The sequence below is a fragment of the Typopeltis vanoorti genome, chromosome 23, assembly GCF_054136105.1.
Source record: "Typopeltis vanoorti isolate ZY-2024b chromosome 23, IOZ_Tvanoo_1.0, whole genome shotgun sequence".
Taxonomy (NCBI): domain Eukaryota; kingdom Metazoa; phylum Arthropoda; class Arachnida; order Uropygi; family Thelyphonidae; genus Typopeltis; species Typopeltis vanoorti.
In genome coordinates, this window is record NC_143571.1 from 50,116,191 (window position 1) to 50,141,714 (window position 25,524).

The 25,524-nt window shown below is 34.7% G+C and overlaps 1 protein-coding gene across 5 annotated transcripts in view; it reads left to right on the forward strand.

Annotated features, from left to right (window-relative positions):
* Window positions 1–25,524, forward strand: part of rdx (BTB/POZ and MATH domain-containing protein rdx) — a 288,756-nt gene that overhangs the window by 56,485 nt on the left and 206,747 nt on the right. The window contains exon 1 of one of the 5 annotated variants that reach the window (XM_090412688.1): window positions 25,094–25,192. The exons of the other annotated variants lie outside the window; for them this stretch is intronic. The gene's annotated coding sequence lies outside the window, so the exon portion shown is untranslated. Of the gene's footprint in view, window positions 1–25,093; window positions 25,193–25,524 lie in introns of those variants that run through there. 5 annotated transcript variants of the gene reach the window in all.

A 25,524-nucleotide genomic window follows, 5' to 3' on the forward strand; every position in this document is an offset into this window, starting at 1 on the left:
TGCCTTTCACATAGATAATGTGTAATGTGTTATTACGCAGCAATTTCTGATAAAATAAGTTCTGTATTTTTTTTAAATATTTTAGAAATAAATTTTGTTCGTTTTAGTTGGTATTGTATTGTATTTTGGATTGTGGTATAAACTGCAGTATAATAGAAATATAAATATATTATCTGCAATTTTATTGTCTTTCTACTTTCTCATCATACACCGCTCTATAAAAGCCAAGTATGTACTGTATTGATATACATACTGCAGATTTTCAGTTTGAATTGAAAAGCAACTCATTTTCATAAAAAATAAAAATAAAAATGCTCTTTCTCAGATAGACGCTTAAATTAACTTCATCAGAGTTATTTCATGTTCCTTCAACTTACTAGACATTTTATTTTATTTTTATTTTTTATGACGTTCATACCCGCCAAGGGTATTTGCAGCCAGGGTGCAAATCTAATACTGTATTGTATAATCCAAATTAGATATTAGCTACATAAAATGACGCCCTATCAATGTTGTCGCCCGGGTGCGGTGTGGCCCTGTTCATACCCACTAGAGGTTTTGAAAACTTCTGCATGCATTAGTACCGTAAGTGAATGAAAGGCTAAAAAAAAAATAAAAATAAAAAAAATAAAAAAACATGTTCTCGGCGTATCAACTTGGTTTACTCCCAATACTAATGTGCTATGTGTGTGTGTGTGTGGGGGGGGGGGGGCTGGAAAGTTTTCATAAACACCTAGAACATTTTTTTTTTCATATAAAATGTTTTTTCAGAAAATATCCTTTCTTTTAGGATGTATATGAAGACATAAAATTAATTAATTTTTCTTCTAGGAGTTTATCATCACTTTCCAGACCGCCCATCCCTCGTAGATTTCGAACTATTCATGGATGGAATTACCATAAAAGAAGTATATTTTCTGAGCTTGAAACCGGCTTAAAGCTGTTTGAAATACATTCAATATTCTGAGCAATAATAACAAATTAGGCTTTTGCTGACTTTATCTCAACTATAATAAATGGCTGATTGAGGAGTTAACTTGCCACTTGTAATAGCACCCTTTGATATTGGGAAGTGCCCGTGCATTTCTGTCAACCAGGTGAGAACAGTTAAGAAATGGAATATCGACTTCCAAATCAATATTCTTCTAGTCAATAGGCTGGAATATTGACTTCCTTGCAAACGGATGTTTGTGCAAACAGAGCTATGCGAAAAATTTTGTCATTAGAAAAAAAAATGATCTAATCGTTGTAAAGAATGCAAAGATACTTGTATTTTCTTATGTTCGAGGAACATTCTTCTAACTTAAAATTATATAACATTAGCGATGATTGTTTGTCATATTTTGGGCAGGGGCTGATGTTTCTTTCTTTTTTTGTTTTTTTTTTTCATTGAAAGATAGGAACAAACAGTTTTCACTAAAAATATGACCAAGATCTAGAAACTAAAGTTCTTGGAGAGCTTTTTTAGACCCATTAAACCCTCTCCTCCCTTCTGCACCCAGCACAGTGCAGGGTTTCGAGGCATGGTGGTTACGCCTCTGAATCTTTCACTCTAACTGTTACAAACAGAAATGTTTTTCCTTTTCTTTTTTTCCTGTGGTAATATGATTCATTCTTAGTGCATACTAAGCGAGGCTTAGCCAATCACAATACAACAGCAGTAACCATGGTGAGGCTAAAACTTTTTCTGAGTGAACCGAGTTCGACAAAAGACAATAGAGGTGCAAGTGCGTATTCAACAGTCTGGAGTTTTTTTCACATACTAATTATACTGTATGTTTTAGAATATAACTTCGATACAACAAAAAAAAAGCTTTCGATAGATCCCTTGATTCCTTTTTTTTTTTTTTTTTTGTCCTCCTCAGAGCCCTCGGAACCAATTCTAAGCTCTGTTGTTCCTAATGGATGCAATTAACAGCTTCATTCTTTTTTGGAGATTTAATTAATTAGCTATAAATATATAAACTTCTGTAATTATTTTCCATGTTTGTAGATTTTTATTCAAATACATTTACAAGTCTGAGTTTTCATTCTAGTCTTACGAAATCCTAACTAGTAAACTTCACTTTTGGATTAGGGTCCCGATAATAGTCTTAGATACTCCAGGAAGTTCTAGTAGTTTTAAGGAAATACAAATATTTTCATAGTTTTTTCCTGCTGTGACGTCACGATTTTATGCCATTTGGGGAGTTCCATCAGAATTCCAATAGTTCGGTTGACTGTGTGCCAATTTTGACATTTGAAATTCTGTAATATTTCCCTTACTTGGATGAGTCAGATGGAAGAAGGGCAGCGTCATTATCAGAGGTTTAACCTGGTTCTTAAAATCACACTTTATCTATATTAACTTTAAACAGAACACCTTCACATGAAAACAATATTTCATCTTTTTCAACACAATTTTAATAGATTTATAGTTTTTACATAACTGTAAACCATAATGGTTCTGTCTATGTGCTGTTTCATTAACGTTTGCAAATAAACGTTTGCAAATTAAATTAAATTCAATCAATAAAAGGATATTATGCATCAATCGATATTTTATAGCCAAATATTAAAAGAAGCTATTTAAAGTTTTGAAATGCTATTGGAGTACTTCGACATCGAAGTTGCCTTGGTTTGCGCTACATAACATTTTAAGTTTCTTTCTATTTGGTTATAAATATGGATAGATCCAAAATATTCTCCATTTTAATATCTTACTTATCCTAAATTGATGTCTCTATACTTTAATAATAATAATAAAAAAATGCTTTACCATTCTCAAGAGTTCTGTCTGTCTAGCACACGAATAACCCTTATTAGATAAAATTAGTTTAATCATTTGACCCTTCCTTTAATGCATGGCATTATACATATCCGCAAGGAGATGTGCTTTGCATTATGGGAATACCAAGACAAGTAATGATACCAAGACCAAGATGAGAGCTTGGTTCACCTTTACCACGAGTTGCCTCAGTCCTGAAGATACTTCAGGCGCAAACTTTGTTTGCTTACACTTGGATAAAGGATTAAACTAAATTTATTATAGTCTAACCAAGTGGAAAAAACTTCAAACCTTTATTAGAGCTTTTCATTTAAAGGTGAGTTAGCCAGTCTTGTACGGGAGCAAGATTCTTTCTCCTGGAAACGTGTTTTTCATCCCTCCAGAGATACACTGGCCAGAAGAACACACACATACAATAATACAGACTATAGAAAACTACCGGAATAAGGATTAACCACCCTATTCCATCGCATCTGGTTTCGAAAATCTTTATTAGGACTTTTGGACGTTCAGTTTTTGACTTGTGTCTCTTCTACAGATACTTTCATGGACTTCTGCTTAATTGGCTACTATTATTCCTCCACTCTCCTCCAAAATTATCAAAATAGAACCACCGCTACCCAACACCCATTTACAGTCCATCTTAAAACTCACCGAACCCACTTCACTGCCTCTTCTTTCATTCAATCTACTTCTGTCCTTACAAGTCCCCCCCCCCCCAAAGATTACAACTCTCAGCTGTTCAAGAAAACTGTGAACACACTCCTCCTCTCTTCTATTCCCCTTGCCCGCACAAGGCACTAATGTGCTATAGGCCTTTCGTATGTGGATCAGATATAAAAAGAAAAAATAAAGAATAGTCAACTCACTGTCGATATGTTAAAAACTATAGCAATTATTTTTTTAAAAAATACCCCTTGGTTGAGAGAAGAGCCATTATTGAGACCTCTTAATCGCTAGCCACTACCTCACAGTTTTATCAACGTACCAGTCATGGTACCAGGATATATTATCGCATACATGGTACAAAGAGTTTGTTGGCTTCTGCTTCTTGACTCCAGCCTCTTTTCCCATTTCGGAGAGGAAGCAAACCAGTTATTGACGGTTTGGTGTCATATCCCTATACACATGATATAATAATCACAATAATATAATAACATAATCCCATATAATAACATAACATAAAATAAATCCAGTTCAAAAACTATATATATATATAAAGCTAGTGTGGGCAAGTCATGTGTAAGTACCATGGATTATTATTATTATTATCATTATGTAAATTAGCTCATGTACTCCTATACTAAAAAAAAAAAAAACGATGACAAACATAGTAGGTTAAGTGATACAGATGGTGTCACTAAAAAAAAGTAAAAAAAAAAAAAGGCAATACATACAAAAATTTTTCTTGTGGAAATCGATAATACTATTATTCCTAATTCATTGAAGCATAAAGTTTGATCCAGATGCTTTTTTTTTAAAAAAATCTTTCTTCTTTATTTTATTCTTTGAACTTTATTTTACCAAAGAGGATCTTGTGCACTTCCGTTGTAAGATTGCATTGTAGCAGTAACAGAAATCCGGCTTCGATGACCCTAACGGTTGTTAAATTGGTCACTGAGTCACGTCCCCTCAAAAAAAGACGAGGGGACAGGTCGAGGTCAAGAGAGGGCGGAATGTTTAGTTTCTCTATCCAGCCGCCTATCGAAAGGAAGTTCTTTAAGAGCGTATTTGTTGTGCTTTTATAATCTAGTTCTGCAAGGAATCGAGCAGCCGTAACAAGTGTTATCTGCGCATGCTCGCCATATGGTGCTTTGTGCGAGTGTGTTGTTCCTACGGGATGACCTATTAGTTTTTCAGCTTCCGCGTGTAGCTAGCAGAAGCTGAAGTTTTTATTATTCATTTGTATTTTAGAGCAATTGTCCTCTTCTTCCGCTAACAGAATTGTGATGTTTTTTAAGTAAGTCAATTTAAGGCTGTAAGAGAAAATGGTGTCAGGCAGGAATAAAAATTGGTCACTTATGGTTTAGTAATTGGAGAGAAATGTGCATTTTTACAGGAAGTGGGTTAGAGTATGGGAGAAAAGTTTCAAATATTGTGTAGACTTACAGGGGATATATATATATATATATATATATATATATATATATATATTGGTGAGCTGTAACCGCCTATTACCAATTTTCTAGAACCGGTTGTTAATTTTTTAACAACCGGTTTCGAACTGGCTCTCATATTTCAAATAAATTAGAGAACCGGTTGTTAAAATTTAGGAATATATAAATCATTCATTGCTTGAATTTAAAAAAATTAAAAATTTAGAGGTCTCATAAACTGATTACTTCAATCAAATAATAATAAAAAAAAAACTCTATACGCTTACATATCCTACAGCCTTATGTAAAGTCTTCAAGATTTATAAATGAGGCCATACTTAGAAATGTCACATTATTGCACAGGCGAATGGATATTTGAAAATATCTGTGAATGACTTGATATTTACTAAATATTCAAAATGGCCGCCTTCTGGTAGCCATTTTGAACATCACTTCGTCATTTCATATTCTTTCCATTCTCGTGCATCCTTTGTTTTAAGAAATTTCATTTCAGCTGTTTGTATTCTACTTCAACCGTTTTTTTTTTTTTTTTTAAACCACATTTTAACATTTCAAATAAAATATTGTTGGTACTGCAATGGCTTTATAAATGTTAATTGTATTTAGTTTCTTTTTTTTCTTTTTTTTTTGTTGTTCTTCATTTTATAGTATCAAAGATCGCTTGGAAACGGCGTAGTTCTATTATCGATATCAAATATTATAAAATCTGCTCTATCTCGTACTTCTAAAGATAGTTTTTTTTGTTGCTAATATTATTGATGCAGTTGGTATACACGAAAATCTTTGAATGGAAAGATTTAGGCTTAAATTCATCCCATTTAGGACGAAAAACCTTTATCAGGGCTTTTCAACTGAAAGTAAGTTAGCCGGTCTCATAAGGAGGTGGCAGAGTTGATCCTCCGAAAAATCGGTTTTTTGTTTTTTTGGTCCTCCTGTAACCAAGTTAACTGTCCAGTAGAACCTCGCAGTTTACAGACAAAATACAGCTGATAGGCATAGGGCTAACCAACTTTTCCTGAATTTATGGTTACTAAATCCAAGGCTACTTTGAAAGTCATGGACGCTTAAGCGCCCGTTAGAACCGCTGCTGCTGATAATAATAATAATCGCAATTCTTTGGTAATCCGTGTATATTTATAGATATTTTTCCCCGTAAAACGTGGTTGCTATTTTTAAGAGCTAAAATTATAAGAACTATCTTTGTTTACTGTCATTTTAATTTCAACTCTAGCATTTAGTCTCTTGAAATCAAATAATCTTTTTTTTTTTTTTTTTTTTTTGTCTATGATACTCCTACTTACTCGATGCCCATAAAATATCTTCAAACTTTTTTTGTTTTTTGGAATGTTTAGTCTAAAGAAAAATTCCTAATTCTCTAATCTTTATCTTAGAAATGGCAGCAATTAGATAAGTTTACAACTTTTCGGGTGAGATCAGCATTAAAAACGTAAATAAATAAATATTTGTACATGTTAAGATTGTAATTAACAGGGTGTGCAGTTTTTAGTCTTCACTATTTTGAATCATGAGTTTGAATTTTGAATTATGAAGATGAGTTTACATGAGACCATTGTGCACTATATTGTTAATAATAATAATAATAATAATAATAATAATAATAATAATAATGGCGGCTCGTGCATAGGCACTGCAGAACTGCAGCACCCCAATTTTTCTCGATATATAAATACATTTATTAATTTATTTATATTTGCTTCTAATATTTAATTTTATCATCAACAATCCTATACAATTCTCTTATTTTCTATAAAAAATAATAAAAATCCATCTTGTAGTACTTAGGAGGGCGAAGGACGCTAGCAGCACTGTTTACCACAGTGTCATATTGCTAGTATTTGCTACGCGCGCAAGCATAATAGTGAGATGCGAGCTATTAGCGTAATGCGGCACTATCCGTCACACAATTCGACTGTTGTTTATATGCAGTTTGCGCAGGTAGGAGTGTTTGTAGCTTATCGTGTTTACTCCCTCTCTTTAAATATTTGAACATTACAATTAAAGACATAACATTTGTTATAGTTTTTATTTTAGAACATTATTGGGATTATGATAATGGATTTTATTTTTAAGTAATTTTGAATTATACCAAACTATAATTTTATCGATAATAAGCAATATTTTTCATGTTTAATTTTTTTTTTAATTTTTACCATAATTTTGATATTTTATCCAAACACGTATACACTGTACTTACAGTGTGTATGTATATTTCGAAAGTTGCAGCACCTCCACGATTTCAAGCCACGAGCCGCCACTAATAATAATAATAATAATAATAATAATAATAATAATAATAATAATAATAATAATAATAATAATGAACTCAAGTCGAAACATAAACGCATAGCAAAGAAAGTCAACGGAAGCTGTTTGTTTTATTTATGGCGTACACTTTGCTATTATGTTCGTTGTTTAGGTCAACCTTAAAAAAACATAAAAAAAGGGAATTATCTTTCAGCTTAATATATACTTTTATTAGCTACTAACCAGCATTAAACATTACTAAATAGATATTCTTTCCCATTAAAAGGCTTCTCAAAAGAAACATGAAGGAGATAATTAAGTTCATGTAAATTTGTCTAGACTTGTAATGAGGTAAGTTCGGTGATAGCATTAAAGGCATTGGTCACGAAGATAAACAAAGGTGAAAATTAAATATTATGCAATATTTGTAATTTTCATTCTGTATACCACGAGAATAATGTGTTCCAGAAGGACATTGTGAAGGTCAGAGAAACAAAGTTTAAAACTTTTGTTCGGCAGTGTAAACTTCTGTTTGCCTTTAGCTTGCTTAATATCAAAGGAAATTTTATCTAAATAAATGAAATCTGATAGCTTACGGAATTTTCATTTTTCTTAGGTGAAACAGAACCGCTTGAATATCATCAGCCCGAAGCAAATTCCGAGCCAAAATCTCTTTTAATATTGCATAGAAAAGTCTTTGCTAATCAAAGGACCTATTTCATTGCGTCTACATTACCTGCAGCTATTATTTTCAAAATCAAAAGTTATTTCGCCAGAGAATCTAACACTAAATGAGATAAGTGCAGACAATTGATGACCGAATTGATTTTCGTCGTGTGCTAAATATATTCCATTAGTAAATCAAAATTGATTTTCAAATTGACATTGAAGACTACAAACGAAATTAGCTTAAGCCTTACTCTTACACCAATCTGTCTGTTTATATTTATTTCTGATCGTTTCTGCGCATAAGCTTATGGTTTAAAAATATTCACGTTTAAATTAATGAATAATTCAAATTTAAATAAAATTGAGTTTTAATTTAATACTTTTACAATAATTTATAATTATGTTGACTGCTTTTCCTTATCAATTTACTCTGTTTCACAGAATAATAGGAGAGTTGGATAAAGGAAATGGCTATATTATGATATCGTTGGACTTTTCAAAAGCATGTGACAAGTTACCATATGATAAGCTAATGGAGCAAATGGAAATGGTATCATGTTGGTGAAATTGATAAAATGGTGAATGGTAGACAGACATCAGAGATATAGGAGATGATTTGATGGTGATGAGGACAATAGTAAATAAAGCAATACTGATCTTGAAGAATTATTATTATTATTATTATTATTCGTGACACCTCCAAGGAGTCCGAGGACTCATCGCGGGAGGACAACTATTATACAACTGTCTCAACCTAGTACTACACCGAACCTCTACTACCAATCATCTCCATCAACGCCATCTACCGCCCATCTCCACCACCACCACAACTAGTATTTTTTTTTGTCTGTAAATTGCGTGTGTTCTGAAGGGCTGATTTGTCTGTATGCAGGATGAAAAACCCGAGTTTCCGGGAGAAAAAACCCTGCTTGAAAAAAAACTGACTGTGTATTAACGATTAGAGCTCTTGCTTGCTACAGTGTGGCAAAGTGTTAAACTTATGCAATTTGGATCGAAAATTTCCATTTCGACTTGCATTGAGTTCTATGCATTATACTAACGAACGGTGACGCCAGGAATTTGCGGGCCATGGTAGACAGGAAATTGAACTTAAGAGAATTTATATTGGAAAAGTGGGGAAAAATAGAACAGTTGATTATTTGGATGCTGGAAAAATGTCTTGGATACGTGGAATTGGTGGAGATGATTCAAGGCGGATGACGGACATGGTATTCACTTAAGAAGTGCTACCATGGGAAGGGATTGAAGATTTGTGGATTACAAAAATTGGATAATAGAAGAGGGGGGGGGATATGATCGAAAATATAAAGTACCAAAAGATTTGTATAGAATAGATATAGGAGAAACCATTGGAATCTGAGTAGAAGTGTGCTTAAAAGGAATGTGGGGTCTAAATTTATTTATTTTTTAATTTTTTTAAATTTTTTGCCTGGAGAGTGGCGAATGAGTGAAATAGATTGCCGGAGGTGATTGTGAATTCTTTGTCAGTGAATCAGTTTAATTAGAGATAATATAGGTATCTTCGAATAACGATTAGTGTGGGCCTCCATGGAGATGCCTAACTGATGACGAAGATGATGATGATAAATACATTTTAGAACTAATTATTAAGATATACAAAGAAGTGATTCATAAAACTCAATACATGAAGTATTTCGCATAATATGATAACTGTTAAACTAATCACGTTTATTATTTTACATCACTGAAAAATATATTTGACTCTATTTCTAATAAAACAAGTTTCATACTTTGTGGTGTTCTAACTGATAGTTCCAGATATGTAGTTCTGAAGTATACTTAGTCTATAATTCAAATGATAATTGTTGATGAAATTATGTTAAAAAAACGAATGCAACAGCTTTATTTTATTCCTGTCTCAAACTTTAAATACTACCCATGTTACGCTGAAAGATATTTTTGGGGAAACGCTGATGGAACTGATGTCGTGGCGACCACAATGTGGTGCACGCAGAATTTGGTGAAATCCGATGTGCAGCATTCAAATGCTTTTACTATATCATTACGTTGGTGACCACTGAAGGAAACTATTCAGAAACTAAGTAATACAGGGGTTGCGGTATGCGCCTCATCCCCCCACAGAGGAAAGGTCAAACTTCTGTGGTAAGTTGACGCCACAAAATAATTATTATGTGGTAGTTGGCACCACATAATAATAACTCTCAGATTTTAGCACTTTTAGTTTCTGATTTAATATTTACGATTCTTCTCTGGAAAACGGATATTTTAAATTCAAATGTAAATTAAAGCTGAACATGCAGATTAAAATAAAACTAAAATCTAACTTTAAACTTAAATTATTTAACTCTAATTTCAAGAGAAAGAGAGAGAGAGAGAGAGAGAGAGAGAGCGTGCGAGTAATATATATTGTACCGAGCAAACCATTACAATACGAGTAGTAGGTAATTGCAATTACAGTTGTAGGTAATTGCAGTGTTGGTATTTTAAAATGATGTAATTGCAACTCTCTTCTTCTTAAATGTTCAAATTCGATATACTGTTTCTTCTTGTCATCACTCAAAGCAACATTAAGATTGTATTAGTGAATGGATTTATATTTAATAATATAGATGACGCATTCAAATGTTATGAATAAACGAATTGATGCTTTAACTTCGAGAGCAATTTCGAATCGTCCTTTAAACGTTTTCCTGTCTGTAATATCAAGACGACCGATTACATTCTGTTTAATTGCCGTTTCAAAATCTCAGAGCTGTTTAGTTGAGTAGTAAACGTCTGTTTAGACAATTAAAAGAATCTCAAGGAAAATATTTATTGGCAGAAACAAGACATCTGTTGCTTTATGTCTGTTTAGGATTTTCCTTCAACACCGAACATGTCATGGCCGTTTGGTTGATGTCATTCAACAGTTTGTGATTTATATTTTACTGCGCGATCGATCTCAAGTTGAATAGAAAAGAATAATGGAGCCCACTGTAGTTCAATCAATGTATTTAGAAATAACTTGCTTTTTTTTTTTTTTTTTTTTTTTTTGAGTAGGGAAGATTATAGCATCATACTTGCATGTACATTACAGAGTCGCAGTAAAGAAGAGCATATATCTGTGGAGCCACATTAAGAAGAAAAAAAAATGGAGTTCCAAGGACGATAGCCCTCTTCGAGGAGTGGGAAAAGTTGTAGTGGTCCAATGAGTCGCGATTCTTATTGTACCATGTAAATGAATCTGTGATTATGATGCAAAAAACAGACAGATGGATCTCTTATGCACGGCTTCCAGACATCAATCCATCCTGAATGGCTAACGAATTCACTGGACTTCAATTCAATCGATCACTTGAGATACTCTGGAACGTGCTGTGAGATGCTTAGGCTCCGCACTCTTCTTTCCCAAGAACTGTGAAATGTTTTCAGGAGATCATGATTACAAATTCTGAATGACGTCATCAGATAGCTAACGGAATAGATGCCACACGGGTGGATACAGCCGTGTAAAAGGGATAGGGCTAAAATCATACAGTCAAATGATCATAATTTAATTTTGTGACAATATGGAAGTAACAAATACTCAGTAATAGTAAGCTTGTTTGTAATTAACATGTATTCATACTACAGAGTAAGCAATTGGAATATTGCTTATATATATCAATAGAGTACTTTCACCTTCGTGTCGTATTAGTAGTACTTTGCTACGGATAATTTATTTATTTTGTGTGACTGGCGAGACTGCCAGCAAAATGCGCAGCCAAATTGGGATTATTTTAATGGAACCTTAATCTGGAATATATGATAAGCAAAATTTAGACACGCATTTATTGATTATACTTTTGCAAACAAAAACAAATAATAAAATAAATTAAAATAAAAAATATTACAAAGAATAGTTTATTGCTTTGTGTTCATCAAAATCTTCGAAAAGTTTATCAAATTTGAAATCTCTTGTTTCAAAAGATATATTTCGGTGATTACACCACATTTTTTTATTATTCAGTTATATAAAACACTGAAATAATAGTTCCCGACAAGTTTCGTAAATCGTAGGATTTACATCTTCAGGGGGTAAATAGTATAACTTAAAGTTTAAACAAGAGAATTAATAAATACAAATCATAACCGTCTGGCTATTCATAAAACTCAAATAACAGAATGCAGATATATAACATTATTGACGTTGAACAATACTGGACGATGTCACGTGTTCTTGTTCTCGTTCATACAGTCCGAGCTCAGATTGAGGTAGATTTTTTTATTAGAGCTCACCACACGATGGAGAATTAAATCTTGATTTTTATTGCATTGGGTTGGGTTTTTTAACATATTAGCAGCTTCTTTAAATTTTCTTATATAACTGTTGTTTTCTATGTATGACATCGTCGTTTTTTGCCAGAGTACATCGTGTCCAGTGGAAGCAGTATGGAAAGCAAGACCCGTTTTTTGTTCGCTTTTGTATTGTACGTCTTTTTGGTGTTCAGCCATGCATATTTCTCCAGATCTTCCTGTCTGTTCTACGTAGCAAATCCCGCAAGAGCAATGGATTTTGTAGACTCCTGGTTTTTTAAGAGGATGATGAGTTGGTTTTGGTGGATGTAGGAATCTTGAGATTTTTTCCATAGGAAGGAAGGCTACTTTTATGTTGTGTTTGTTCATTAATTTGGCTAGCTTATCTGTAACATTTTTGATATAAGGAAGCGAGATTGCGTTTTTGTAATCCTGTTTTATTGTGTTGTTAGCTGGAGGCATTTTAAGGATTCTCTTGATGGTTTTTGTTTCATATCCATTCTGTTGGAGGATTTGTGTTAAATATTTTAGTTCTTCTTTACATCTTTCTTGTGTGCTGGAGATATTGTATGCTCTGTCTCGAAGAGTTTTAATTAAGCTTATTTTTTGTGAAGGATGGTGGTGTGAGGTTGCATTTAGAAATCTTCCAGTGTTTGTCGGCTTCCTATATACTGAGACGGAGAGTTTACTTTCTTCATTAACTTCTAATAGAATATCCAGAAAAGGAAGTTTTTTTATTTTTTTCTTGTTCTAAAGTGAATTTTATGGTGTTGTGCAAATTGTTGAGATAATCTTTGAAATTGATAAGTTCATCTGTTGTGCCACTGAATATGATGAAAATATCGTCCACATAGCGTAGCCATATTTTTGATTTTTTTATGGTAATTCTTAAGAGCATTGTTTTCAAATTTTTCCGTAAATAGGTTTGCTAATACCGGTGATAATGATGAACCCATGGCCAGTCCTTCTTTTTGTTCCCAGATTCTGTCTTTATAGGTGAAAAAAGTATTGTTTATACAATGTTTAAAAAGATTCAAGATGTCCGGAGGGAAGAGGTCTTCTAGGAGATTCAAAATTTCTTGTCTCGGGACGTTTGTAAACAAGCTGATAATGTCGAGACTTGCTAAGATGTCTGTTGGACCAATATGTATATCTTTCACTTTTTCTATGAAATGTTTACTATTTTTTATGAAGGATACGCCTGCAATCTCTTGGTTCATCACATAGTGCGGGATCTGTTGGGTCCATTTGGCCTAAAACTGGCCATGAATCCTGGAAAAGTTGTTCAGTATTCATTGTAACAGGGATTCCTCCCAAAATGTTTTCTCACTACCCAGAACTGGATATTAGCAAACTGCCATACTTTTCAAACATAAGAATACAAGAATCTGAAGGGGAAAAAAAAAAGTTTAATTTCTATCAGTTTTATTTTTTTCAACACTCAAGTGTTATTACTTGCAATGACAACCATTGTGACTCCTATTGATTGAAATTAAAAACAACTTAGCATAGTGTTGTAACGGAAATATCTGCTAGATCCTCAATGAGAGAGAGAGAGAGAGAGAGAGAAAAGCATGTGACAAAAAAAAAAGTGTTGCACAAATATTAATGTACTAATTTCGTTTCTATTATTAATTTCTTTGTTTCGCGTCTTTGCATTTCATGGGGGAGAAATCTAGGTTATCAATTAAAAATAACAGGAAGTAAAGATGCACTACACAACTGGTTTAAAGGATTAAATAGGCTCGCAGTGTGCTTCCTAAATTAACAAATTGGGGTTGTTTTAAACACGTGCTTGAATTAAAGTCTTAAATTCTTTCTTGTCCAGTGTGAAATAATTTGTTGTCTAATGTTTCTTTCCTATTTTTTCTTTTATTTATTTATTTTTATTTAATAAAAATATGTAATTTTAATGATATAGTATACGTCGAGTTCAGAAATGATTTCATTTATCAATTTTCAGGAAAATTAAAACAATTTAAAATCAGACAGCCTAAACTGGCGTGGTATTCGATGTTTGAAAAATAAAATAAAAATAAAAGGATTTTTGTATATACTGACGAGATATCATAGATACACAAAAATTAGTAGGATTTTTTTACGGTATAGATACAGGGGAAATTCATGGCAGGTGGTGGAGGAACTAATTCCTTCTTTAAAATATCGGTGAATATTTTAAAGAAGGAATTACACATTTCATTGCCTTCCTTCGATGAGTCTCTCACTTCCCTAGAGGTGCCTACATATAATAATAATTTTTTTCCCCAAAAAAACGCATGATTTTATCGAGTAGAGTCTTTCGTATATACTGCCTAATAAACGTATATTTAAAAAAACGTGTACGGAAGATTTCATTTCTGATGACATTTGGTTTGGAGTTTATTAGGCACTATAATTCACTATCCATAGCTCAGTCGGTATAGACGAAGTCGTTTGGTTGGAAAGACCTGGGTTTGATTATCGTCCAAGACTTGAGGAACCTTTATCTGGTATCTTTCGATTAAAGGTGAGTTAACTGGTCTCATACAAAGGTTGAGGGTTTTTCTCCCAGAAACTCGGGTTTTTCATCCATCAAAACAGGCAAACCGGTCCCGTGAACACACATTGCTGCAGTCATAAATATAGTTACGGCAAGGAAGGCAACGAGAAACCACCTTGCTTGATGATCATTTCCCTGCTATAGAAGCGTATTTGAGTACAATCGATCAGCAATTTGCCAGATGTGTAGTCGGGTTTCATTTTTCTTGTCTCAATCCCGCCAGTTTTCTTTACTTAATATGTTTTGATGGACATATTTTAAGTAAGGAAATATTCTTTCGTGCTCTTAAGGGCTACATTAAAGTTCACCGGATAAAAGTTTGAATGAGAGTGCGAAAAATATATATTTTAGGACGCATCATCCCACATCCTGGTAAGTATACAGCTAGTATTAGTCCAGATTTATTTTTTATTTCATCTATTTTGTCTATCACATTAACGAAATTTTGTCAAGCGTCTCAATCTCGCACGAAGCAGTGGCATGGAAATTTTTTGCAGAGTTTGTAAGGGATTAATTCATCAGCTCTTCAACTCCTCTAATAAAATTCTCTCTTAACACTTTCATTGCCAAGCTGAAAATTGGAATTTCGTGTGGTGGCCAAATTTATTTTATTTTATTTTTATTTAGTTAGCGACGTCCACGCGATAACGCGTGATCGGCCGTTTGGTGAGAATTGGCATCCCGCGATATCGCGTGATTGGCAATGAACATGTTAAAGGCAATGCTTTGACCATATGATTGTTTTTGCTCCTTGTTCCAGTTGAACAAAACCAAACGAAACAGTTAATCATTAATTAAATAACATTTAGATAAAGCAGTGGTGTAGCTAGAGCTTTTGCCACCCGGGGCGATCCCTGAGTTTGCAGCCCCCTCTCAATACACACCAAAAATACTACAAAAAGTCAAAACGACGTATAGGGAAATAAATTAAAACGCTATGTTTATTTTTGAAGTAAAACTTTATTTCAACATTCTAAAATGTTATATTTCTTGCTTTTCTGTTAGCAAAATCATCGATGACATTGGCGAAGTCTATTTCATAGTAATGTAGGTAATTCTTAATCAATTTTATTTAGAAAAACTCCTCTCACAACGAGCAACATTTACAGCAATCGCGAGGAAAATACGCAGCAGTATTACAATATTTGGAACTGATTTCGCGAGATTGTATTTTAGAATTAATTGCAAAAGTTCAAAAAGGTTCAAAGTGCCGCCCGTAGCGGACCTCCCCCCCCCCACTCTAGCTACGCCACTGACATAAAGTCTAAAATACTAATGAAAATTGTACATACCTTTTCTTTAGGCATATGAAAATACAAGCAATTGCTGATCAACCTCCATTCATAGTCCAGCTTTAAATTCACTGAACTAACCCTACTTTCTCTTCGTTTTTCATGAGGTATGCTGGCTGGTTGGACGAGTTGTTAGCGTCTCCGCTTTTCAACCACTCAACAGGCTGGATGCTAATTATCACACATTGCAGACAATAATATGAGTGTTAAGATTTAGGACCATAAGATGTTTATAATTGTCTGTCATACTGTCCTTTCTCCCAAAAGTATTGGTTTATTGATAGCTTGAGCTCACTATTAGTAAAAGCTTGCCGACCTGGTTGGCTGAGTGGTTAGCATATGCACTCTCCAGCCAAAAGGCTGCGGGCTCGAATCCCGCTGTGGGCATGGATGTTTGTGATTGTCTGTGAAAATGCTATTGGTGGTGGTGGTCGGCGGTATATGGGGTTGGTGTAGGTGATGAAAGTAGTTTCAATTCGTTGAAGTTGGTGGATTGAGTGGTGGAGACGGAGAGTTGTAGAGCAAATGTTCTCCTTCGATGAGTCTTTGGACTCCCTGGAGATGTCATATAATAATAATAATAATAATAGGGACTGACTTCCCAGCTGTTGGTTGGGAAGACATGGAGTAGAATTTCATTAATGATGGGAAGAACTGTATACAGAGGGTCTATTTTTCGTATTGTAATGTTTAATCTATATATTTGCCTCTTTATATTATTTACTACTTTATTATGTCATCCACTGTGCCATTGTAATGTTTTTTTTATTTTTCTCCATCCTTGCTAACTTCTTATTCTATCTTATGTCTCCATTTCAGTCATTTACTCTTTCATACAAAGTTTATCCACCTTTCACATTACTTGTCTATACCTAAGAATACTGGAAAATTTATTTGTTCTGACTGTGCCACCAGTATTCCTTTCTCGGCATAAGACTCAGTACTAAGACCGGCAGATCTCTCTCTCTCTCTCTCTCTCTAGCAAAAATTCCCTCAAATAAAATAGCATAAAGAGTTGTGGTCTACAAGCACTTAAATTATGCTTCTAATGCCTTATTTGTTTCCTACTCTCAGGTCTTTGTTATTTAGGAACAGTGCATTGTAAGCAAAACATCAGGCAGCACTCTATTGACTAATAATAAACACATTTATTTACACTCAAGACAAAAATACATCAGTTAAATGATAGGGAGGTTACTCTCTCTGCCTATCTGCTAAAGTTTAGCGTTTAAAAAACTTCTCGTTGCAATTCTAAACGAACTATACAGCGTAGATATTCATTTTTACTTCTCTGCTTATTGATTAAAAACTCTAAACTATTCATAAAGAAGTTAACATGCTATATCAAATTATTACACAAGAGTATTCTACTTACTAACAAGCAAAAACTTTTTCATAGACACTGCTTATTTCTAGTACCTTATATCTTATCAGTCCATCTAAATTATTTCTCCTAGATTACATAAAAGAAATAATTTCCAGTGTCTCGCTTTACCGGTGTCTCATCAGGATGGTGGCGGGGTTTGAGATGCAAATCTTTGGTACTCGATAGCTCTGGCATGAGGTTTCAATGAAATGAGCAGATGCAATCATATCCAGATGGTGGTGCAAGTTTTCCGGGGCTGAAGTTTACTCTGCAGTTACTAGGTTCGATTGACCTCCCGCTGCATCGTCGTCCGATCTGGACTGCCTCCAGTATTGACTGCGCCGTATAGTCATGTCCTCTAATTCTGACTGCCGATATCCCGTGTTCTCCTCGACGCCCTTTTATCTTTCCTTCTCCGGGAACTTGCAAGAAGGATTGAGATCCCCCGAAGAATTCGGCGCGTCTCCTTGATCTGTTATTAGAGCCGATAATTTCTTTCTTCTCCTAGTGCACTCCAAAAATCCGATTTGTCGGACAGTGGAACCTTGTCTGATCCGCGCCAATCCTTTTAACAATGACCTTGACAGTTGGCATACACAGAGCTTGTGAATAAAGGTTTCCAAAGCACTTAGTTAAAACAATAAGACTCAGTTTCCAGTGACAGCATTTACTCTTGTTGTTATTAATTTTAGCCATTCTTTGTTTACTACATTTGAGTAGGTTAATTTCTCATTGGACTATATATATTTTTTTATACAGTTTATTTTTTCAGCACAAACGTTTGAGATGAGACCTCTGTAAAAAAATCGATGTAAAGTGCTTGTAAAATTCTAAGCTACATCGAATTTTACAGAACCATTATAAGGGCTTTACGAATGAAAGCAAGTTAATTGGTCTCATAAGGAGATTATTCCTCCCGGAAACTTGAAATTTTTATCCCTCCTACTTAAATGTCATCCCTGATCCAACCAAGCTAGAGAGCTTTTATGTTTTACTCAGACCTATATGGTCTACACTTAATTGCACGAAGAGAGGGCATGACAAATGCAAAGATACTCCACAAATGAAATGGACAGTCCTCAGTTTTTTAAAATATGCAATTTTTCTTAGACCATTAAACATTCCATTGACTTCCGAATAATCTCTTAGCTTAGAACTAACGTTTAATTTTTTTGGATGTTAAATCTAAAGCTGTAACAGATTCAATAACTGTATTTTTTGTTTTGTTTTCTTCATATATTTTCATCTGCTTATTTTCTTTTTTCTGTGTGCATTAAACGCTAAACACATAAATAAATTTCTTTGGTTGTACTTCATTTTCATTCCTGGGCACCCGTGTCGTTCTGTGGAAGTGGCATTTCTTCCTCAGCACTAGACTGTGATCAGAAAGACCATCATAAGATCGATTCTAATCACAAAGTAGAGCTTTTCTAGGCTTTTTTTCAACTGTTACCCAGGTTAGTCGGTACAGAGAAGTATTCTTACTCCTGATAACTCTGGTTTTCAACCTCACAACTGAAGAAAATCGATTGTACTGTTTTACAACTCAAACTCTATTACGAAAGATTTTGTATTGCATTTACAATATCAACAGGGCTTCTAGGTGGCAAAATAATTGATTAATGACGACTGTGTCTATTATTTTCGATAAGATTGAGGTGAATACAATGGCACAATAGCTAGATGGTTGCTTTTTGTTTCCTTTGGGATTGGTTTGATATAAGCTAGTTTCCATAGATAAGACTAGATGTAAAATGGGTAGAAGAGATTGTAAATGGGCAAAAAACGGATAAATGTTAATTCAGGATGCTATTAGGACCACTCGACACTTTTATATGCAAGCTAATTAGTCTTTCATGTCTTTCAGTGCAGTTCTTAATAATGTCGAACATACCTTCGCTAGTTTATTAATGCAGGAGTAGAGAAGAGAATGATGCAGAAGAACTACTTGCATTTTGATGACGTTACAATAGCACAATCTAGATGGGCAGAAGTTTAATGGTCTTTCTGAAGAACCTGGAAGTTGTACTGTCATTTGAGCAAAAGACCAGTTTATTGAACTTGTCACTCGGAAAGTCGGATTTAGATTGGCTGATTATCTGTTTTCAGCTTTCATGTGCTCCCTTGTAGGAATGGGATATAGGATTTTGAGTTTCAAGCTACTTGCGATATGCAGAGTTCTTCTATTGAACTGCTTTGGCACATTTGTTACAAAATTCAATGTTAGACAGCGATCTATTTTTTTTTTTTTTTTTTGAGGAATGGGGGATGAAGGCATTCATTGTAGTAAGAATTCTTTCAGTTATTCGGTAGGGCAGGCTTCTGTATTCAAACAGTGAAACGTCTGTAGGGAAGAACACTCTGGTCTGAATTACCAAGAATTGATATCTTCAGCGTTTATCATGAGAACTGGTTAAGAAGAGATTAAACGTATACGGTGGAGAATAAAGACAACTTTGGGTGTTTTAGTGGACAGTTGGACAGTTTGTAAATAGTTGTACTGATATTCAATATATCAGCATCTCCTTCAGCTTGAATCGGTGTAATTAAATAATCAGTTGTGAAAGTTGAAGCCTCCAAGAAAGATAATCTCATTGTTTAGATATTTGGATTAGATGCTGAAGCTTTCCGATATCTAGTGGAAAAGGTCAATAGTTATTAGAACTTGGAGTGGAAGAGCAATGGATATAAAATGAATGTGACTGAATAATTTGGACAAATAGATTTTGAGCTACAGCAGATCCTAAAAAGGGGATACAAATTTTATTATATAAGGATTCAAGAGTACTGCTGATAATAGGGGATGAATTGCATTCAAAAAGAATAGGAGTAGGCGGGAGGATGGCTGTTATTTTGAAGTAGTCTGGCGTGAGATCAAGGCCAGTAACACAAAATATACAGTTGGGTGTTATACACTTGGGGTTCCCTGGATCATCTGAAAGATATGCATCAGCAAATTAGTACAATGAGTGCAGATCGAGTGATTATTATGGGGGGGGGGACTTCAACTATTGACATATAGACTGGATCACATGGCAGGAAGGAAATAGAATTTATACACTTACTGAGATATAATTAATTGAGACAGCATGTGATGGAGGGGAGAGTATTGGACCTTGTCATAGGATCAGAAGAGCTATTCATAGTCAAGGTTTACAACCTCCCATGTCAAGACCATGCAGTCTTGGAGGTTGTAAACCGTATGGAATACTCTTTCAAGAAGGGATATATGTGGAACTAAAAGGCAGGTGATTATGACAAGCTTAGGAGGAATCTTGAACCTGTGCCATGGCATAAAACCCTGCAAAGGAAGAATGTTGGTAGTACATGGGAGATAGTTAACGGATATCTAGAGGAAGCAATATTAAATTGTATACCTAATGTATGGAGAGTTAGTAAAGTAGGAGTTAGATGGATGAGTAATATCATTAAGCATGAACTTCCGAAAAAGAAAATGCTGTCAAGGGTATATAACGAGAAAAGTGATCAGCAAACTCATGGACAGTACAAGGGTCAGGCAAAAAGCGTGATCAGTATAGTAAGGAAGGTAAAATCAGGCGAAAAGAAATTAGCAGAGCAGGCCAAGGGAAATCTCAAAGAGTTCTTTCGCTATGTGGCAAGTAAGAGGAAGAATAGTTATGGAAGAATAACCTTAATGAGTTCTGATGGTTACGCGGTGACAAAAACAGATAAACTAGTTGAGTTGCTGAGTGACAATTTTGCAAAGGTATATCATCCAAGTGAGGCTACTGCTTTACATATGCGACAGAGATGTGGAAATAGAGGTGGATGAATTGGAGGTTCTTAGGATATTGCAGAATCTCAATGCAAATAATGCAGCTGTAGGATTGGATGGGATATCAGCTAAGGTTTTGCGAGAATATGCATGTTCCCTTGCACATTCTCGCAAATTATAGAACAATCAGTATATCAAGTGTGGTGGAAAAAGTACTAGAAAAATTAGTCCCAAAGAGAATACAAGAATGGGTGGATAAGAATATGATACTGTATAAGGGGTAGCATGGCTTCATGAAAGGTCGGTCTTGCCTTAGTAATTTACTAACTTTTTATAATAGAGTAATTGAGTTGGATAAAGGAAAGGGCTACACCATGATTCTGCGAAGGCATTTGTATATACCTATCCTTCTCATCCGACCTAGGACGGGTTAAGTTTCCCAAAATGAGGGGGTTTACGACGAATTAATGCAGCCAGTTCGTTACTCCTCTGTTGCACCCCCTCCCCTAAAGGCAGTTTTCATGACCGTAATCTGTGTGTGTGTGTTCACGGGGCCGGTTTGCCTGCATGTGAAGGAAAAACCCCAGATTTGTATATACCATGTATATATAAATTATATAAATACCAGACTATATATATATATATATATATAAACAATTCAACTTATTGATCATTGTTGATTTGTTGATTTGTAACTATTCCATCACACGAGAGAGAGAGAGAGAGAGAGAGAGAGAGAGAGAGAGGGAGAGAGAAAGAGGGAGAGAAAGAATGAGACATAAAAGATGCCGAATATACAGAGTATTCGTCTACGACTTGTTTTGTTGGAATCATCTGCTGAATCGTCTATTGCCGGAGAGTAAATTATTATTATAGAAAACCTCCATGGAGTCAAAGACTCATCATGGGAGGTCCCACTGTTACCCACACAGTTTATCATACTGCCCCTTAAATATGTTCATTCTCTTTGCGCTTACTACACTCTTGGGCAATGCATTCCAATCCCTCACCACTCTCCATGCAAAAAACCTGCTCCTCATCCCCTTGCTCACACTCTCCTAATACAGCTTCCAGGGATGACCTCTTGTTTTTTCCCTATCTTCACCCACTCTATGCAAAACCTCCATGATATTAATCTGGTAATGACTTCTTAAAGGCTTATGTCTCGATCACATCCCCTCTCCTCCTTCTATCCACTAATTTCTGCTAATTGCATTTTGTCAATCTGTCTTCATACTCAACATTCCAAAGACTAGACATCATCTTACTCAATCGTCTCTGGACCTTTTTTTTTTTTTTAAAGTAAAAGGAAATAGGAAGCAAACGATTGTATATAAGTTCGAAATAATGTCTGAACAAGGTGATCGGCATGTCAACAAGCAATATAGAGCACAAGCAAGAAGGTCACTGGTATAGTAAGGAAGGCTAAATCAGATTTTGATAGAAAATTAGCTAAGTAGGCCAAAGTAAATCCGAGAAAGAGATTTTATTTCGCTACGTAGCAAGTAACAGAAAGAATGCTTATGGAAAGATAACTTTAACCAGCACTAAATGGTAGGAAAGTGACAGAAGCAGAAGAAATAGTTCAGTTCATTGTCCGAGATCACTACATCAGTATGTACTGATGTAGTGATCACTTTGCAAGGGTGTATCATCTAGGTGGCGACTTTTCAGTTACTGAGGTGACAGAGGCTGATGTAAGGATTGAGGTAGATGAACTGGAGTTACTCATTATATCGAAAAATATCAATATGAATAAGTGAACTGGCAGTGCCTCCTCTTGTTTAATCAAGTCTCAGCTCTGCAAAGTTCCAAAGAAGCTGATAGAGGGTAAGATAGCTCCATTATATAAAGGTGGCGGTGGCTCCAAGACAGAAGTAGTAAATTACAAACCAATTAGTATCTCTGCAGTAGTGGTTAAAGTATCATATTCCCATCCACTCATTGCACTCATTCTTGAGTTGATAGGAATATGATACTCTATAGGGGGACAGCATGGCATTGTAAAAGGTAGGTCCTGCCTCAGTAATTTACTCACATTTTATGATAAAGTGACAGCAGAATTGAATAAGGGTTATGGCTACACCATGATACTGCTGGAATTTGCAAAGGCATTTGACAGAATATAGCATGCAAAACTATTATATAAGTTGGAGCAAATGGGAATTGATATGAGGCTGGTGGCATGGAACAGGGATAAGGCTGATGGACAGATATCAAAGGGTGGTGTATGGTGGAGTGGAATCAAGGCGAATGAAAGTGATTAGTGGAATGCCCCAGAGCTCTGTACTATGACCACTACTCTTTAATTCGTACATTAATGATATAGCGAAAGATTTGAGGGGGATATTCTGTTTGCCGATGGTGCAAAACTAGGAAGGGCAATAGTTGATAAAGATGATGTAGATATCTTACAGGATGATTTAAATAAGTTGTTAGTGTGGGCAAAGGACAATAGTTATTCAGTGTTGAAAGATCATGCACTTTGGGATGAAAGGATTACATACCTCATATCATATTGATGGTAATAGATTACAGAAAACTGATGAGGCAAGGGATCTGGGAGTGGTGGTGGATAGAGATTTGAAACTCAAAGTTGGCAAAATAGATCAGAGGATTACCTGGATGCTGAATGATAGGGAGGTTATTATCCCTCTTTATATGGTTATGATTCGGCCACATGTTGATTGCTGTGCACAGATTCGGTCGCATGCATTTCTTGGGGATTGGGAGGTGGTGGAGAAGATTCAGAGACCAGTGACCAAGCTGGACAGGTCTGTGGAATGTTCCCTATGAGGATAGATTGAGGGTCTCTGGATTGCAGAGTTTAGCTGAGGCAGAGGAGAAGGGATAGAAACTTATAAGTTACTAAAGGAATTCTATAAGATTGACACAGAAGAAAATTTTCAATACATGTAGAATGGGAGGAAAACGAGGGATCACACTTGGAAGTTGTCTAAGAGTGTGGTTAGTAAGAGTGTGCGGACTAGGTTTTTACTTGGAGAGTGTGTGAAATGGAATGGATTGCCAGAGGTGGTTCTATTATATTGTGAAACCTGTAAAGTATTCATAACTAAAAATTCACACGTATACCACAGTAATTAAATTTTAATAATATGGAGATATTTCGTCTTAAGTATCTTAAGACATCATCAGTACAGTTGTTACAAACAATACTAGGAATTACATTCAAAGTGCGAATGCTTGCAACCACTCTATTCATACAGTAATGTGTTTGAGGAATTAAAAAAAAAATATATATATATATATAATTAAAATTAAATTAAAATATATCTGATAAATTTATTTTATACAATTGAGATAATAATTTCCAAGACTTTTGGGATATTAAGACGGTCATTACGGTTCAGATTGGGTCTGTGACGTAAGGCTTCAGCACTTTCTTTATATAAACGCTCATGTTTATATAAGGATCCATGTAGCAGTTTGATGTTTTTCTATTGGATCCTTTGGTCAGGGTTTTCAACTTCATGTTGTGCGAGGCCAGATTTGTGCGGTTTGATAAGACGAATGTTGTCTTGATGTTCAGAAATGCGTTTACTTATAGATCTTCCTATTCGTCCGTAGTAAGACATCTTACAGGAACATGGAACTTCTTATAAGCCAGGTAGCATCATAAGTGAGATTTTGCTTTTTGGAGAAGGTAGCAAATTGTGGATCTGGTTGATTAGTTTATAGGTAGCGGCGAGTTGTATTTCTTCACAATTTTTGAATCAGTCAAAAATTCTGAAGAAATACAAATACGATATGCTTCACCTTGTTTATCACAAATGGAGCTGAAACAAAAAATCCGACAAACTACGGATTCGTCATTTTTATTTATTTTTTTACTGAAAACTAGGAATGTAATACCATTGTGGAGAAAGGTTATATTTATTTTTACTGTTTTATATTCAAAACTGAAATTTGAATAGGATAAAAGTTAATCAAATTGCATATGACACACAGTCTGTACTTGCAATCTATTCATGACATTCTTACTAAGTAGGCGCATGCGTACTCTTACTATGTGGTAGTACATGTAGAATGGCGTCTGCTTGCGATTATTAGGTGTGCTGTGTTGTAAAGAGAAAATGTGTGCTTCTGGAATATTTTCATTTCGATGTAGATGATTCTTAATGTCGAATATCTTGGAATAAGTGGTAAGTCGTTAAATCAGCTTATATGAAATAAGAGATACATATATGTATATATACTGTTGTTTCTATTAAAGATATAGAACCTTGTACGGTACTTTCTTTCAATGAATATTTTGTTCATGTTCATCTTACACAACCCACTTAATTACAGGCAGGACAGCTGATGGTTCACTGGCACATATTGGTTACTATTCGATGAATATCCATGCGATTATTTTTAAATCGCATTGTAAATACATAATTGTAAGTTACAAATCACGTTAACAAGAGAAATGCAAATGTCGATTCATCATGCTTTAACAGCTGATAAAATATTTCAAGAACGAGTATTCATC